This window comes from Bubalus bubalis, chromosome 3, assembly GCF_019923935.1.
Source record: "Bubalus bubalis isolate 160015118507 breed Murrah chromosome 3, NDDB_SH_1, whole genome shotgun sequence".
NCBI classification, from domain to species: domain Eukaryota; kingdom Metazoa; phylum Chordata; class Mammalia; order Artiodactyla; family Bovidae; genus Bubalus; species Bubalus bubalis.
Window position 1 is genome coordinate 111,263,064 of NC_059159.1, and position 14,083 is coordinate 111,277,146.

General features: G+C 38.5%; 1 protein-coding gene across 2 annotated transcripts in view; it reads left to right on the plus strand.

The window, feature by feature from the left end:
* Nucleotides 1-3,915: 3,915 nt before the first annotated feature.
* LOC112577743 (cytochrome P450 1A4-like) overlaps nt 3,916-14,083 on the plus strand; it is a 56,482-nt gene continuing 46,314 nt past the window's right edge. The window contains exons 1-4 of one of the 2 annotated variants that reach the window (XR_006549942.1): nt 3,916-6,122; nt 7,546-7,660; nt 9,120-9,337; nt 13,947-14,035. The gene's annotated coding sequence lies outside the window, so the exon portion shown is untranslated. The remainder of the gene's footprint in view (nt 6,123-7,545; nt 7,661-9,119; nt 9,338-13,946; nt 14,036-14,083) is intronic. The other variant, XR_006549943.1, reaches the window with a different exon arrangement.

Below are 14,083 nucleotides of genomic sequence, written 5' to 3' on the forward strand. Positions count from 1 at the left end.
TCATTTTCATGTCTTGTGAGTGAAAAAATGTTGCCTGCCATATCAGTGAACAAAGATCATTGCAGCCATCAAGCCATCAGCTGCTACAGCCAACCTCAATGGTGCACCCTAAGGACACCACTTTAAGGACTCTCAGGACTGAAAAGCACAGGATGCTGCCCTCAGATAGCTGACGTTCATATCAAGGGAATGATTTCAATGAACCCAGACTTTTGCACTTTCCCATACATAGAAAAGTACCAAATTCATTAACTTGATATGTCTACTTTTCTGATTAATTACAGGTAGCCTTTGGAAGTTCTGACTACCTAGTCTTTGCTGCAAAAACTCCTGTATATCCTGCCTCTCCCCTTATCTCTTCAGAGCAATCTGAGAGGCTGCATCCTGGGATGAAGTCCTGAGTTTGTCTGCCAAATAAAGCTTAACTCTCAGTTTTAAGGTTGTGCATTTTTTTTTCCCTCAATCAACAGTCCCATGGTCAGGAGTTCAGTCTCTTAAGGATCAAAAGCACTCCAGGAACTGTTTCTCAAAAGAAGAAAAAAATGTATCGAAGATAGCATCCATTTGCTCCCATATCCTAGAGGTCTGCACTGTGGTCCTCCTCTTGGGGTTTTCCATAGGCTCCCTGCAGAGCCTTGTTTGCCCAGATGCTTAGGATCTTAGAATATGCCACTGTGAGGCTGCAAGTGGCCAGGCAGGACCACTGGACTTGCTGCAGAAACTGCTTTTGCTTTTTTTAAAAATGAATCATTTCTGTTTCTTTTCTTTTTTCTCTCTATCTTTTTTTTTTTTTCCTTGGTCATAGCTCATTCTTAATTTATTTCTAAACTCTTAAAAACCTTCCCACATTACACAGGTAAATTTCACAGTTCATCAGTGCAAAATTTTATTTCTCCTTTGTTTTCCCTTCCCCCTACTTTACAGTCAATCCAGTCAATCCTAAAGAACAAATCAGTCAATCCTAAAGAAAATCAACCCTGACTATTCATTGGAAGGACTTGGTGCTGAAGTGGAAGCTCCAGTACTTTGGCTACCAGATGAAAAGAGCTGATCCATTGGAAAAGACCCTAATGCTGGGAAAGATTGAAGGCAGGAAGAGAAGAGGGTGACAGTGTATGAAATGGTTGGATAGTATCATAGATTCAATGGACATGAGTTTGAGCAAATTCCAGGAGATAGTAAAGGACAGGGAAGCCTGGTGTGCTTCAACCCATGGGGTCACAGAATTGGACACAACTGAGCTACTTCATGAGAAATAGATGGGGAAACAGTGGAAACAGTGTCAGACTTTATTTTGGGGGGCTCCAAAATCACTGCAGATGGTGACTGCAGCCATGAAATTAAAAGACGCTTACTCCTTGGAAGAAAAGTTATGACCAACCTAGATAGTATATTGAAAAGCAGAGACATTACTTTGCCAACAAAAGTCTGTATAGTCAAGGCTATGATTTATCCAGTGGTCATGTATGGATGCGAGAGTTGGACTGTGAAGAAAGCTGAATGCCGAAGAATTGATGCTTTTGAACTGTGGTGTTGGAGAAGACTCTTGAGAGTCCCTTGGACTGCAAGGAGATCCAACCAGTCCATTCTGAAGGAGATCAGCCCTGGGATTTCTTTGGAAGGAATGATGCTAAAGCTGAAACTCCAGTACTTTGGCCACCTCATGTGAAGAGTTGACTCATTGGAAAAGACTCTGATGCTGGGAGGGATTGGGGGCAGGAGGGAAAAGAGACTACAGAGGATGAGATGGCTGGATGACATCACCGACTCGATGGACGTGAGTTTGAGTGAATTCCAGGAGATGGTGATGGACAGGGAGGCCTGGCGTGCTGCGATTCATGGGGTCGCAAAGAGTCGGACGTGACTGAGCAACTGAACTGAACTGACTGACCGAGCTACTAAACAACAACTACTTTACAAGATCTGAAATTTTACTTAGTCCACAGCATTCTTTTCATCATCTGTAATCACTCATATAAAAATGTAAGAGGAATAAAAAACATTAGTCTAGCAAATTTATAATAGGTCTATAGCATTCACTTATTTTAGCTGGTTCATATTCCCATGCATACTTTTTTATTTGAGAATCAATGCATAAAGATTTTGCTAATTGTACAGCATTTGAATTATCACTGTAAGTGTCCCAGGAGCCCTAAGAAGTCTAAAAGTGCCTGCCAGGTTTTGTGCAACTTCCAAGACTGTGTATGGTCTTTATGAAAACAAACAGAATAGTTCAGGGTCACTGTAGCCAGAGGAATGTGAATGTTCTTATTGCTCCCTGATTTCAGTTCTGTTGCATGGGACAGTAGTGATTCCCTCTGGGACATCATGACCTTTTATCTTGCCTGGCCAACACAAAAGGCCAGTGTACTCAGTTGTGGAACTCCTGGCCCTGGCCTGTGACTCCCCAGCTGGCAGATTCAGGTGACAAAATCAAGTGAATCTCCTCGATTCAGGTGACAGAATCAAGGCAGAGCTCAAACAGGGTCTGTTCCAACAGGCCATGGGTGAGGTCCCAACCTTTGTCCTCAGTTACTATACATTTCTACTCCTGGACTTGAAGTCTGCTGTATCATAACAGTTTTTAAAGAGAATTGCTGAATAAGATGATTTACTGCCTGCCAATCTGATCGGCCTGCCAGCCACCCTGTACCTCTGCCACCTGCCCCACCATTGGGGTACACACTGCCCACTCAGGATGCAGCCGAGTATGTGAGCTCAGCATTGATATGTGGAAGGGGAGCCTTCTCTTGCTTTGCTTCCCCTCACACATGATTAGTTTTAGGGGTGACTGAGTTAGGGGGGTTAGTAATTGGGAGAGGACACTGCCCGGTTTATGCTAGTACTACCAAGGAGATCCAACCAGTCCATTCTGAAGGAGATCAGCCCTGGGATTTCTTTGGAAGGAATGATGTTAAAGCTGAAATTCCAGTACTTTGGCCACCTCATGCGAAGAGTTGACTCATTGGAAAAGCCCCTGATGCTGGGAGGGATTGGGGGCAGGAGGAAAAGAGGAAGACAGAGGATGAGATGGCTGGATGGCATCACTGACTCGATGGACGTGAGTCTGAGTGAACTCCGGGAGTTGGTGATGGACAGGGAGGCCTGGCGTGCTGTGATTCATGGGGTCACAAAGAGTTGGACATGACTGAGCGTCTGAACTGAACTGAACTGAACCAAGGGGGTGCAGTGAGCCTTGTTCTGGGAGTGCTGACATAAGCTTCTGAGTGAAACAAATCATGATGTTACAGGCCACTGCTGGGATGACACCCACATAAATGAGCAAATAGTCTCTGTAGTGCCCCCATTGGTAGAATCTAACAGGAAACTTGCTGGAAAGGAGGCAGATTATTTGCAAAGTTGAAACCTAGGTATCACAGAGTGGAGCATAGAAGGATGGGTTTGGAGATGATATACATTATGTTAATATTCAGCTCAGCACAGAACTGATCGTTAATTTCATCTGCTGCACAACATGTATAAAAGTAACTTAAATTGGCTTACTTTCCATATTATAAAAGCAGTACATACTTATTGAGTAAAACTTGGTAAAATAATATGTCTCTTATAATCCTACAATTAAAAAAATTGGTATATCTTTTGCCCTTATTACACACACATACACACACACACGGAGAAGGCAGTGGCACCCCACTCCAGTACTCTTGCCTGGAAAATCCCATGGATGGAGGAGCCTGGTGGGCTGAGTCCATGGGGTCGCTCGAGTCGGATATGACTGAGCGACTTCCCTTTCACTTTTCACTTTCATGCATTGGAGAAGGAAATCGCAACCCACTCCAGTGTTCTCGCCTGGAGAATCCCAGGGACGGGGGAGCCTGGTGGGCTGCCGTCTAGGGGTCGCACAGAGTCGGACACGACTGAAGCAACTTAGCAGCAGCAAACACACACAATTTTTAATGAAGTATAGTTGATTTACAATATTGTGTTATTGGGAGTACAGCAAAGTTATTTGCTTATACATATATATTATTTTTTTCGATTCTTCTCAAGATATTAAACATAGTTACCTGTATTATATATAAGTCCTTGTCGTTAATCTATTTTACATATCCGTTGATTCCATACTCATAATTTATCTCTCCCTCACACCTTCCCCTTTGGTAACCATAAGTTTGTTTTCTATGTCCACATACGCATTTTATTTTTGCAGAAACTAGAATCATATTCTGCATGAAAGTTTTGAAAGCTACTCTTATGCTTAATAATCTAATATACTGTTAGCATCTTTACTTATCGTTAAATCATCCATAATCACAATGTTGTTGTCCACATAGGGTATTAGCATATCTCCATAGACAGAAAGTGAAGTCGTTCAGTCGTGTCTGACTCTTTGCGAGCCCATGGACTATAGCCTACCAGGCTCCTCCGTCGATGGGATTTTCCAGGCAAGAGTACTGGAGTGGGCTGCCATTCTCTTTTCCAGGGGATCTTGCCGACCCAGGGATCGAATCCGGTCTCCCGCATTGTAGGCAGAGGCGTTTACCATCTGAGCCACCAGGGAAGTCCATAGTGCATAGATATGCTAATATATCATAAATCAGCATTCCCTCATTTTTGGATGTGTTAAATAATTTGTATTAAATTATGCTGTAATGAGTATCTGTGTTTCAGAGTCATTACAAACATTTGTTGATATGTTAAATTTTGAAGAAATGTCCATTCTGTTCTCATTACATTGTTTGAATCCTAATGATAATTACTGTGTATATAAGTCCCTTTGAAAATAGTTTGTCACATACAGAAAGGTAATTTCTTGAATGGCAGTTCATATGTAAATTCCTTCTTTTTCCTTCCTTCCTCCTTCCTCCATCCCTCTTTCTTTCTTTTTCTTTTTTCTTCTCCTCTCCATCCCTGGCTCATCCTCCTCCCACTTCTTTCTCCCTCTTTGTTTCTTCCTCACCTTCTTCATGCTCTCTTTTGCCAATTATGTTTGATGATAAACTGAGGCATTATTTGAATTACTGCAGGTTCCTTTCTAAAGCAGACAGTATGACTAAAAATGCATAAGGATAGATTTCTTTTTTGGGGACTGTGGATAGTGATGGGAACAGCTGGGATGGAAATTGAAGGAAATGGCAGGGACATTTAAATAGATATAAATGGAGTTGTTTAGCACAAAACTTAGAATTTCTTCTGGTAGGCGAATACATTAGAAGAGAGTATATTTTTTCCTTATAAATATAAAATGCTAAATCTTAAAACCATCTGTGCTCTTTCTGAAAGTTTAAAATTTGAATTTAGGTAAGTCAAAGTGAAAATGTTCATGTGTTGCCAAGCAACATGGCTAAATCTAAGATCTCACAATCAAGTGCCATAAAAAATGTTGACTACAATAAGTGTGTCCCCAAAGCCAGTGAGTCAGCATGAGCTATTTCAGGAGGAGTTTGCAGGGAGCCCAGAAAAAGTCCCCAATGAGGGTAAAATTGTCTTCAAGCCATTTTGCCTTTCTTTTGCAGTGCAAATCCTTGTACCTCAACTCACTGTTTCCCAAATCAGATACAGGCAAGGAGATCAAATGTATCCTGTTCCATCCCATAAAGTTGCTCTCCGTGAAGTGAGAGGATCACCTCAATATGCAGACACTAGGAGCCTATACCCTTACTCAGAGGGCAGAAGCCCATGGCTAGAGTCGATGAACTGGAAAGTCGAAGTTCCATCTAGATCTCCACATCAGAATGAAGATCAAGAAGAGGATTAGAATGCATGCCTGTGTTATTATTCCTGGAAATGTTCCATCTAAATTCAGATAGCTCTTTTTTTTTTTTACCCACTCATTGATTCTACCTGTGGTTTTTTGTTTGTTGGTTTCTCCCAAAATTCTTTTTTGAAATGGAATTTGTTGAAGACGAGTATTTGTCACTTTTTTTTTTAATGTGTCTGGCCACATGGAACTTCTGGAAATTCTAAGAAAATGATTTAAAATTGTTAGCTGGGTGTCTTCCCCATCTCTGAAGATCTACATTTACTTAAAAGTTGAAGAAATTTAAGCCTTGATTTCCTATGGGGTAAAGAACGAAGATTGGTGGAAATAAGTGACCCAGAAGAAAGTTTTCTTCTCTGACATAAGACTCAGGCAAGAATGAGAAGCTTAGCATGCATGGGTAATGACATAATGATATTCACATCTACATATCGAGTTATAATCTTTTTTTTTCCAGAATGCATGTACCTTTACCTTTTCTAGCTGTTTTTGAGTGAAGGTGACAGAATCTGTTGGCCTGAAAATTTGCGATATGATTTTGACCCAGAAGTGAAGTTCTGTTACCTAGCAAAATTTTTAGTGAAAGTGGAAAATACTTTGGGGTTTTAGTCTTGCAGAAGTTAGCTTCTCTAATTTTAATTATTCTTGTTAAAGTATCTGCAATTTTTTTCTAAAGATATCTGTAATTGTTTATGTCAATAAGTTAAGTTATTTGGTCTAAATGTTATTATAAGTCTGTGCATTGTTTACATAGATTAGGTAAATTTTATTAACATGTTATTATTTGTTATTGTTACATCAAATATATAAATGGTGCAATACAACAGTGATTCATTAGTGTGTCATTTGAGACATCATTTGATACATTTTTGAATTTGATAGAAATATTTCACTAAAGGTTCTGCAACTTTATTATTTATGATACTAAGATGCTAAAATGACTAATGTCATTTTAATGCTAAACTAATTACTAAACTTGAAATTACAAAGGTTACGATTTTTAGATCATACAGGAGTTACATTTCCTATTTTTACCTGTGAATCCTGTCAAAAAATTACTTGCCTTTTTTTTTGTGGCAGAATTTTTTAAGATTTAAAAGTAATACCCAGCTGAGTCTAGAAAATATGGAAACATGGGAAACACTTAAGAAGAGAAAAAATTCTTTCTGCATTTTTAGCATTCAAAAATGTAAATAGTTTATTTCCTTCCAGTTTTTAGCTCTTTCTGCCATGATAAAATGCTCTTTGTTTCTGGTAACAATTTTTATATTCTATTTTATACTCTATGATTACTATATGTTTCCATGCAGGATATATATATATATATATATATATATATATGGCATATTTCTATGCTATACAGAAATTCAAATATATATATACACACAATATGTCTTGTATATAAAAACTATAAATATTTATTTCTTTGGATAAGAAACTAATCTTTTCTTAAATTTAAAGACATAGTGATTCAGGTCCTTGTGTGATTCCAGTGCCTTATTAATACATCTGCTTGTGATGATTCAGTAAGTCTTAAACAATGAAGAATGTATTCTCATAGTTATTAAATAGTTTTGTCTAATGGATGGAAAAAAAGGATCTAAAATAGCTCTTAGTGAGGCATGTACTTATGTGATGCAACGAAAAGTTGCCATTGTAGTTATTACTTTTAAACTCTCATTTAATTTTCTTTGGAAAATATTATTTTTGTTTCATGATACAGTTGTAGTCAAGAATATAGGCAAAGTTTCAAGTTTTGCATTTGAAATCTGCAGTTAATCATCCCTTCTTTTCTTCTGAAATATCAAATTAATACCCTGTAGGAAATAAAACCTATGAATTCTTTACCAGCTGAGCCATGAGGAAAGCCCAGAAAATAAAACAAAAGTATATGGTTTAAAAAATAACATGTCTGAGGAGGAATCATCATAATTTTTGGTAAGTAGTCATTCCTGGTTTGGGAAGTTTATTTTTGCAACCATGCTTTAAAAATATTAATGCTTCTTAATTCACAATTGGTATGTCATGTTATCCAATTCCCTTTAACAAGAGTAGGGAAACCAGAGCAACCAGGGTTGCCAGTGAGTGAGAGGAGATGCCAGAACTAGCCCATGGCTGGAAATCAGAAATCCTAGTTTATCAGCCATGCCTGCCACAAAATATTCAGTGTAAATGTCATTACATTTTTAAACTCAATAATGCTTTGTTTTCTTAAACGATGTAAAGGTTTCCAAAGTAAAAACGCAAAACAAAACATACGTGTTTTGGACTAAAGATAAATTATGACTTGAATCTATCAAACCAGTGAAATACCTTACTTGAAATTAAAAGTGGTTAAAAAATATTAGAGCATGTTTTTTAGGTTTATCAGTTCTTTGAGAATAAAATATACTGTACTGTTTAATTATAGAGAATTGCTTTGCTCACTAAGATTTTACTAGACAGTAAAGGATGTCACAACACAATTGTTAAATTAGATTTTCTTTAAATAAGTGTAACTCGAAAGGCTGAACACAGCATGGCAGCTTTATAGATCATGTAAATAAAGCCGACGTTGGAGTTCTGGTTTTTCTTGGCAAAATACAACTTTCTACCTCAAAGATAAGAGTGTTGATGAAAGCTTAATGTTAGAAAAAAGATTTCCTTAAACTTCAGACGTCTCTTACAAAGCAATTTGGATAGTAAATTGTACATTAATCTGATACCCTAAAACTGGATTTCCATTTTGAAAATTTATATGACTTGAAAAACGAAGATCTTGAGCTCAATAGTTTAAAAGAAAAAAAAGACAACATTGCAGATTTGTATTGTATTGTACTGTGTTATATTGTATTATGTTATACTGTCTTATTCTATTCTATTTTACTCTGTTCTATTCTATCCTAACCCCCCTGAGGAACAAGGCGTCTCATGGGCTATCAGGATATTAACTTGATTAGACTCACACTGAGAACTGTACTTGTGCCGGGCAGCAGCTCAGGTCTCACTTCTCCTGTCAGTCCACTGCATACATGCACAGTCCAGGGATCACCCAGAGACTTGGGCAACGTTTATATATAGAATTCAGGGTTCTCTTTCTCCTGCTCTGACTGCTTTTATGGCATTTCCCTCTCATGGTACCCATGACATCTTATAACATCAAGTTAGGTTTCAATTCTAACTTTTTCAGAGGATTCTTTCAATACTTCAGTGAAAAAAAATACACTGGGTTTCCCCAAAGTTTGACTCACCAGTTTTCTTTGTGACGTGATGTATAATGATACATACAAAAAGCAGGCTGATGTAAGTTAGTCTGAGAGGGAGCCTGCGACTGCCCAATCAATGGAATATAACAGAAGTGATGCTATGTGACATTTAAGGCTAGATCACAAAAGGTTTCCACTTGCCTCTCTCTCAGGATGCTTGCCTTCATATCCCAGAAGCCCTATTGTGAAGAAGCCCAGACCACATGGAGAGGCCATACATAAGTGCTCCAGTCCAGAACCTTTGCTTAAGTCTCAGTTTGCAGCCATCATTGACCTGTGCATGAACAAGATCTCAGATGATTCCAGTCCCCAGCCTTTGAGTTTTCTAGACTTTATGGATTAGTTTTCCCTCAGGACCCACATTTCCAAGGTAATCACACATATGCCAATATCTACATCTGTAGATTATTAAATGATAAGTAGTGTGATATATCTGTAGATTATTAAATGATAGTGTGATACATCTGTAGATTATTAAATGATAAATAATGTGATACATCTGTAGATTATTAAATGATAAATAATGTGATAATATGAATTTATGATATATGTGTGGTTCATAAAATTTTCAAACTTATTTCAAATTCAACACCATCTCCCCCAGCCAAGAAGTTATATGTCCAACCAATGACTTAGTGTTTTGCTTCTGTTCAGCCTTGATAACTGCTTTCACATAGCCTCAAATATCATCAAAGCTCTTCTCCCAGAAATAAGTACTGAACAGAGACTTCCAGAAACTTTCATAATTTGTGTTTCACTGATCTCAAAAGGATTTGGGTATATCAGGTGTTTTCTACTCTGATCAGCCAATGCAAGCTTATGCAACTCTTATTTCACTGAACCAACTAATATTAATATGAAGCCTCAAACTCTAAATTCAAGATGCAGACTGTTCCTTATCACATTCCCCTGGCTGCACCTTACGCTTGGCTTCTTTTCATAAATCCTTTTTACACGTCATACCAAGATTCAGTGGCTACAGCCAATAATCAGTGCTAGTGAATTGGTTGTTTTCTAAAATTCAGTTGTCTTCTTAGTTGACATCATATGGAGAGTCTTTGCAAAATTACACAAGAGATTTTTAAAAAATGATGTATTGGGGGGAGATTACTGAGGACTGTTGTGCTTTCAAATTCTTATCTGTGATTATAATAGTGAACACAGGCCAAAGGATTCCACACATTTTTCATTAAGTGAGGAATTTTATTTATCTAACTTCATAACTTAATGTGACTCTTCAACTAGGACACAGTGAAAAGTGATAAACAAAAGTATTTACTCTTGAACTTCTACTCCATGCTAGCCAAGGTCAGCCTTCTGGGCAGATTACCAGGCACAGAACAGGGCACAGAGAGCCTTGCTGTATGTGGACACCCTTTGTGTATATTCACTCCTCTCTCAGAGGACTCACTCTGAGAGAAAGATAGCAGTTTCCAAAAGCTGGGAGCTCCCTGGCACTCTAGAAGTCCTTGTGCTGCTAGGAGCTGGCCTGCCACACTCATAGCTAGGCTATGTCCTTCTCCTACTAAACAGAAATAATTTCAGAGAATGCCCAAACCAGGCAAGGCCACACTGACTTTGTTGGATCAAGACAGAGATAAGAACTTCCTGTAGTCATATGTTGTCAGACAAAAACAAGGACATTACCCAAATGGTAGAAAAGACCAGATGTTACCCTAATCTGGCTAATGTGAGTAACTACTGCCTTTTGATCAGTTACAGGCTTAGCTATATGCATTCCTCTTTACCTCCTAGAAAATAATTATTTAGTTGCCCAAAGAATTTAAGGAATTATCCTCAATTTCTGATAGCAGCAATTATTTCAGAGCAAAACTCTGCTTCCTTGAACTCTCCCTAAAATCACCAAATATAGTGTCCAAATCTTCTAAGTTCCTTCTCACACCCTTTCACTGAGATGCCCCTAAGGGTTCTCATCGTGCATGTTCTCTCTCATTATAATAAGTGAATAAAAGCAACTTTGTCATACTACAAATGTGCTCAGGGAGAGTTTTGGCTGCAGAGATTTGACAAATCTGTGGCATGAGCATGTGGGGGCCAAAGAAAAGCTAAAAGAACACTTACCAAAGAAGACAGATCTATGCAAAGGACAGAAAGGTGAAAACAACAGCAATAAAAATTCTTTTAAGCATGAAGAAAAATGGGAAATTGATATGGAAAGAGAGAGAGAAGAACATTGCTAGACACAACTTATGAAGAAAGAACTTGAGAAAATAGACATGGGTCACTGTGGGATGTAGGAGACCCACTGTGGGATGAAGATGAGAGTAGGAATAATTCATCCATGTCTTCATTTACTTGGTCAGCCAACAAGAATTTCCTGAGTGCCAACTATGTGCTGAGCCCCAGGGCCAGGAGATGCAATGAGAGAAAGATACTATCCTTATATTTCTGGATCTCACACTTGGGTGGTAGAGAGTAGAGGTTATCTGAGGTTTAGAAAGCAGACATTAAAACGGGTCAATTTTCCAAAAAAAAAAAAAAAATAGCATACATTACTTGGATAATTGCAGAGATAAGAATTGCCCGTAACAAGTCTCTGGAGGAAGGATCTAGGTGGCTCTGAGAGACTGTAAAAAGATGGGGAGGCCATAGACGGCTTTGGGTCAAAATCTGAAGAAAAGTAAGAGCTAACCAGGAGAAGAGATGGAAGAACAAACCAGGCAGAGAGAAGGACATTTGTGAGGGCCATGTGGTGAACTAAGTGTACAAGCATGAAGCAAGTACTGGAATAGCAATGGCAGGAGGATATTCTGCAAGAGAGTAGAGAGATGAATAGGGGTACCATACGCAGAATATTTTAGGATAGGGATTTGCAAAGTAGAGCATATCAGTCAAACCCTGTTGTTTGTTTATAATGTGAAGTCTTACTGGAACACAGAGTTCTGTTTCTTTGCGTATTGTTTGTGGCTGCTTTTTTATTTTAATAACAGTGTTGGAAAGTTGCAACAGAGACTGTGTGGCTTGGAAAACCTAAAATATTTATTATCTAGTCCCTTAGAGGAATAAATTTGCTGACCCCTATTATAGGTTATCCCTGGAGAAGGGAAAGCCTACCCGCTCCAGTATTCTGGACTGGAGAATTCCATGGACTGTATAGTCCATGGGGTCGCAAAGAGTCGAACACGACAGAGCAACTTTCACATTATAGGTTATGCTGAGAGTTCTTTTGTCTTTATTGAAAGCAAAATAGAATGCCATCAACGGCATGGAAAACAATGCCTCAGGCTCTAACTTGGTGAGCTCATGAACAGAGTCCAGGGGGTAAGTGGGTAGACCAATTATAAGGCAATGGCAGTAGTTCAGGTGTTCAGGTTAGAGATGAGGTTGTTTAAGAATAAGGAAGACGAGGTAGTGTGTGTATGCGCTCAGTCGTGTTCAACTCTTTGAGACCCCATGGACCGTAGCCCGCCAGGCTCCTCTGTCCATGGAATTTTCCAGGCAAGAATACTGGAATGGGTTGCCATGTCCTTCTCCAAGTAGAGATGGAGAGAAATGTGATGAATTGGATATGTGAAACATATGAAATGGAGAAGAGAAACCAGGAAAGACTTCTGGCTTGTACAACTAGAGAGAAGATGGCATTTGCTGAGCTATAGGATGCTTAAAAAAAGACCAGCATTTTGTTAATTTATTTTTACATAAGGAAGAAGATTATGAGCTCAGTTTAGCTGTGTCAATTTTGAGGTCAGTTTGAGATGCCCAAGAGAAGATACACTTCGATATACAGTTCTGGAGCTCAGAGAATACAGATTGCCTACAAATCTGCCTCTAGGTTTATAAACAATTTGGAACTAACCCAAGGTGATAAGTGGGGGTCAAAGTCCAGAGCAGATTCTGAAAATAGTGGAATTGAATATATTGTAGGACTTCCTCTGCCTGGGATTCTATTTCCTAAATCTATAGAGTTCAGACATGCCCTATAGAAAGGTACTAAATGGATACAAAAGAGGTGGAGGAGGAAAGTTTGTGTTACTTGAGAACAGAACATTCCAAGAGGAAAACAACAATAGAGAAGAGGTGGGGTCATTCATGGACAAGGCCTCAAATATTGACTATCTCAGTCAATAGAGAAACGTGGCACAGATGAAATTCAGATTCTCAGTGAACTCATCACTCTAATAAGCTGCTTCTTCATCCGAAAGAGAAATGGCCAGGTAGAGAGAAGAACTAGGAGTGTTTGTTCTAACATGCAGTTCTAAGTCAGAGGGTTGAGACTGAGTACCATTTCCTTTATGCAATGTTGAAGAGGGGGGAGGGCCATGGCTACATGTTTCCTTTTAGTAAAAGATTCCAAAATCATATAAAGGCAAGAAACACATAAAAGACTCAAAATTTATGTTATGTTCTAATTTTAGGGAAGGAGAAACCATGGAGTTAAATTTAAATAAAAGAAACTCATGAACATAATTGTGTTTTAATAAGCAAAGCTGATAGAGGATTAGTGAACCTCAGGAGACACTAGCCAGAAGTCTATGGAGGGCTACCTGGAAGTAGCTCTCCAGGGCTTGGCCGTTCTCAAAGGCCAAGCATTAGCAGAGGGTGAAAAACATCTGACTCTGAACTTTGAGCAATAATAAAGCCTAGATGTCTTTACTGCTTCAAGATATTCACTGTGGTGCATAGTAGACTTAATGTAGCTGATGTTCTAGGAAGTCACCCATAAGAATTTTTTAATCACTCCTGCAAAACAAGTCCATTCTTTGTTAGTTGTAACTCAGTATGGAGTCGCCATTAAGACTGAATTTTGAGCTCTTATTATTACGCTGGCTAATCACTGACTATGTTTCCAGTGAGAAAATAAAGGAAGTCTTTGTTTTTTGGTTTTTTTTTAAATCAAATTCAATGGCCTTTCATAAAAGTGAAATTTTTTCTTATAATAATGTGGAGTTTCTTTTTATACTTTTAATTTTTGCCTTTTAAGTGCTCATAAACTCAGAAGTTATGCATGTTTGTTGCAGAATCTCTAATTTTATGGAAATAAATGCAGTGCAAAATGAAAGCCTCCCTGGAAGGCATTTACCTGCTCCCTTCTCTCTTTCTCCCTAGAGTAAGTGTCAAGGTTAACAATTTTGACTGTATAAACTTACAGAACTTT